The following is a 5103-nucleotide window of genomic DNA, read 5'->3' as shown; positions in this document are numbered from 1 at the left end:
TGGTTCCGGGAACAAAATACTGCGTAACACGCCAATGGCCCCTGCCCAAAGAGCAGTGTGACGTGATGACGCCTTTTGCCTTGCGCACGAGGCAGGAACGGTGCGTGAGAGCAATTTTTCCCGATTAACACCACGTTTTGTGTCCGGGAGCCGAACGGCAAGTGGCGTATCGTTCACGTAAAATAAGCTAAACGCTACCACCATTCCGGCACAAACGCCGTTTCCTGGAAAGGATTATCTCCAGAACAATATGGCTGGCTATGCGAAGTACAGCGCATTCGACTTGGTAGATGGGTTTTACCAATTGCTCATGAGAGCGAGTGATATCCGCTTACAGCGGTGAGTTCTCCAAGCGTGATGCTCTGAAAGTGGCTAAAGACGCCTTGAGGGCTGTCAAATGCACCAACAATATCTAATCGTCTTGTGACGCAATTGTTCACGCCTCACCGTGCGTATGCATAAAAATACTTCGACGACATCTTCATTCGGAGTCTTGCGGGGCACGGTTGGACAGATGAGGTGAACCACATCGTCTATTTGAGAGCGGTGCTCGAGTGCATGCGCATGAATGAGTTGTATGCAAATGCGGATAATTGCATTTTTGGCGCTGAAACAATCCCTTTGGTAGGGTGCTTCATTGGGAAGCGTGGCCTTCGAGCGGATTCCGCCAATGTCAAGGCCAGTGTGAACTGGCTAGTTCTAAAGAACCGAGAGGTTGCTTGGCCTCGACAATTACTTGCACACGTATAGCGCGTATTATGCGGAAATGACACGGCCATTGTCAGATCTTCTTAGGGAGGATGCGGAATGGTGTTGAGACACCGAGCATCGGGCGCTCTTCGCGCACGTCCACTTCCTTGTGGCTTCGCTGTAGGGTAGACAGCGAAAAAAAATTTCGGTGCGCTGCGCCTATCGCTCAAAGAGCTCACCGTCATCTGCAGCGGTTTTGCCAGGGATGAGCACCACAGGGATGGTCAGCAGAGCACCTCTTTTTGAGCTCGAAGTCGAGCGCGATACCGATCCATTGCTATCTCTTGTGGAACCAAAACGCGAACTTGCAGAGCTTTCCCTGATCAAGCCCAGCTTGTGTAATGACCGAGTCCCGACTACGTAGACGCCTAACGATCGAGAGATCGTGTCTAACGCTTCAGTAGCAGTATTCCACTCGAGGGTATAAGACCGAACGAGGATACGAGCGCAGGAGAGCCGCCTTCAATTGCTGCTTCTGTGCCTCGTCAAGGCGATTGATAATTATATTACTTCCCTCGGAAGCCGAGAGGTCGGGGAACGGACATGGTGTCCGGCAGGGTTTGAGCTGGACTCACGACGTACCGTTGGCGAACTTCATCTTGCTCTTCATTCCCATGCTAAGAAAGGAGTGCCCGAGTCATAATCGACTTCCTCCGACTCCTCGATGAGGGAATCCGTCGCCCGGCTCGGCAACACTGAGCGCCAGGCACCGCACCCGCTGGCTTGGTACGTGTTTCCCGTGAAGACGCGGACGTACCGTCCGGAGATGCATCCCGTGCAGAAAAAGAAGAAGGACTTTGCCCACAGACACCTCACTACCAGCAAGGCTGAGCGTTTGCGCGCCAGAGTAGACACAGTGCACATAGAGCGGAGAAGATTTCATGCTGTTCTCAGCAACGTGACGGTGGCTCAGACACGCGAGCCTCGTATGAGGCGACCGTTAAATGTGAATTGAGGATATTCACAATTTTCAGGGGGGGGGATAACGGGATGACACGTACCTTTGTAAGAAAGGGCGGGTCGCACAAGATTGTGCGACCGTACATAGGTGTGTATTACACAGTTTGTGTAATCAGACGTTGGTGTGGCTACACCGTAACAAGAAGCCGCCATGTGGCAGGATTGCCAGTAGTGATTCATATTACTATATTAATTTGGTTTTGCTATATTAATTAGGAATTAATGTATTTATTAGGAATACCTAGGGTTTTAGATATTGGCGGGTCTGCCGCAACTAGAACAATTAAATACAGTTTCGTTTTTATACAGAAGTGTTTGTTTGCCTTGATAAGGCTTAAGTACCTGGAAGCAGCGGATTGCGATCCGCTACACTTGTACTGGTTCTTGGAAAGAGCTTAAAGTCGGTGACCTGACCTTAGCTTCTTCTAAGCAAAGAGGCACGGCGGCCCCGCTGCAGCAACACATCTCAAAAATCCCAACGACATTGTGGGTTGAGTCTGCGGTCTTTTAGAAATTTATAGACTTATAGCTTCTGATATAAGTGACGAATTACTTCGTTATTATGTACATTATCTTCCTACAACTCTATGCTGCTTATGCATCCCCTGGCTTCCGCCGTAGCATCACACGCGCAGTTCATACCACTCAGTATCTTCGAGATATGACAGTCGTTTCTGCTGTGAAGCATAGCTGGGCTGATATGGGCAAGTCGACTAGTATTGAACACACCACCACAAAACCAAAGTCTTCATATAGATGTCAAGGAAGCCTGGTAAGTAATTATACCATCTCTAAAAACGATGCAAAACTCGTAAGAATCCGTACTGCGCTCTATCACTAACTAACTGTGTTAAAAGTTTAATTTAGCAAAACAGTAACCTGCGCAGGTTCATCGTAGGAGATCTAAATGACCATCAATCGGATGATCCGCTGTGAGCGTGTTCAACATGGTGCTAAGAACCATAAACGAATGCTTGACAGTTTTTTGCAATAAAGCACGAACATCGACAAGCATGTCGACGGAGAGCTTTTTCGAGAAAGTGCTCGATTAGGTAATGATGCTACTATCAGTGGCGAGATGAGAAAATTTGCTCAAATAGATATACAGATACAACACCGCCTGTATATCGGGTGCATTCCTTGAAGGACAAAAATCTACCATCGTTCTAAACCTGCAATAACTCACCGGAAGGGGTAGACTAGTCAAATACGCTGCTTACAGCTCCAAGATGTAAGCTGAGTAGAAATAATCACCTCTAATCTCAAATTTAAGCATTTGTTCTTTGTACAATATTATACCAGATATAATCCTTTTTGTCGACTACAACTTTAATGGCATTAATCTGAGTGGTTAGAAAATGTCTTTTTGATGCCAATATCAAAAAAAATCTAGGCTGTCTATTGACTGACAAATAAATCGAAAATTTGGCCTCGCTGACCGAGTGTGGCTTCCGTGAGTCTGGGAAATTGAATATATCCCATCAATAGTGTGAGCAGCATTGAGGCATTCCTTGATGATTCATCTGCGTTAATTTTCACCGTTTGCAATAGAGCAGCTTCCTGCTCCGAGCGCGTTGTACCGGACCATTCGTCCACAATACGGTGTAGCGGTGTCACCTATGATTCTTATCGGTAGGTAGGTTATTTGTATCCAGAAAAGATTAGAGCTACATGACCAAAACCTCAAGTTATATGCGAGTATATATAGAATTCTCCGTGAGCTTGTAGAGGCCATACCATTGACCCGCTCTTACTAGTCATTCAATACAAAACGCCCTGTTGAAGACAGAGCAACGTCCCAACCATTGGATTGACTCTCCACATTAGGACAGCTATATGGTTTTGAGCCGCATACGATCCATAGCTTGAAATACTTCCAATTAGTGGCTCATCTCAGTATGAGCTGCACCTCAAGACTATCGGAGAGGGTAGACGCATCGACATAATCGAAAGAGTTTTTGTAAGCCAAGGGAGGGTTGATAATACGGGGTTACACGCACCCAGAGTATAACGGATTAACAGTCCCCTTGTATGAATGGGCAGGGCACAAAACATTGTCGGACCGTACATAGGTGTAGATTACACAAGCTGGCGTAATCACACAATGGCGTGGCTACACCGTAATAATAAACCAGTACGTGGCAGGACTGCCAATATTAATGCATATTCATTATATTAATTAAATATTACCGTATTGATTAGGATTACCTAAGGCTTTAGATATTAGCGGCTCGTCCGCAACTAAAGCAATTAATACAACTTCAACTTTGAGCGGACGAGCGTCCTTACCTTAGTGAAGGTTTCTAATACTTTGAAGGTAGCAGATTGCGATCCGTCACACTCGTACTGGTCCTAGTAAAGAACGTCAGGTCGGGACCTTGGCATAGCTTCCTCTAAGTCTACCTCCACGCGATGGAACGCTTCCTCGTCTCACAAGCATGTGTGTTATGTTTGAGGGTCTGTTGTAAACGGCGCCCTTTCACAGTGTGGCGTTATGTATGCAATCCAATAAATTGTTTTCAGCATAGACAAAGTGCCTTTTGGCTCCGACGTTACACAGATGCTTCATTCGGACTTGGCTCGCAAGAATATTCTAAAATGATTAAGGTCACAGTGCAGTAGCCAGTGCCGCCAACCCCGAGGTTTTGGTCGTCTCGCCTAGCCAATTACTTGCACAATACAGTGCCAATTACACGGACATGGCGCTGCACCTTATGAAATAACGTCAATAGATGTCGATTGACGCTGGGGTACGGTAGAGGAGGTGGCGGCCTTCACAGCTTCAAAAGAAAAATTTATACGTGGCTTTCCCTGGTAATTTCGGAGCCAGGTTATCCATTTTACGCCGTCTATGCCAATTTGGTCTCTGTCATAAGCGAAAGCTAGCTTCGAACGAATCCAAAAATGAGTTCAAATGCGTCATTACAGTCCAATTCGTAACAAAGAGCTACTTACTATCCATTATGCCTGTTGGAAGTTCAAGTTTTACCCGCCTGGATCATATAATTGTTTATGATATATACAGATCATGCGTTGTTACATATAGCAGCATTTTTGCCTCATCTTTTGCAAAAATGGCAGGATGGTTATCTTTATTGCAGTGTATACCATTAAGGCAAGTATAGGTTGGTTCAAATCGAAGCAATGGCGAATGCACTTTCGCGTCACCCAGACTACATGTCATAATGGTGACCTCACGCATTCATGGTGCAGCATGACCAGCGTAAGTACAAGTTGCTTATTTTTTGAGAAATCTGGAAAGATAGATGACTCCGGGCTTAAGAAATGAATTAATTTTATTGCAAAAGGTGATACAAATAGAAAATATTCGCGAGATGTGATACAATGGTGTTTTAAACACCATTGGTATGAAAAATACGGGGAAGGCCAACG

This window comes from Plasmopara halstedii (genome assembly GCF_900000015.1).
Source record: "Plasmopara halstedii genome assembly, contig: Scaffold_3120, whole genome shotgun sequence".
Lineage (NCBI taxonomy): Eukaryota > Oomycota > Peronosporomycetes > Peronosporales > Peronosporaceae > Plasmopara > Plasmopara halstedii.
The sequence above is the reverse complement of the archived record's forward strand: the minus strand, read 5'-3'. Positions refer to the sequence as shown.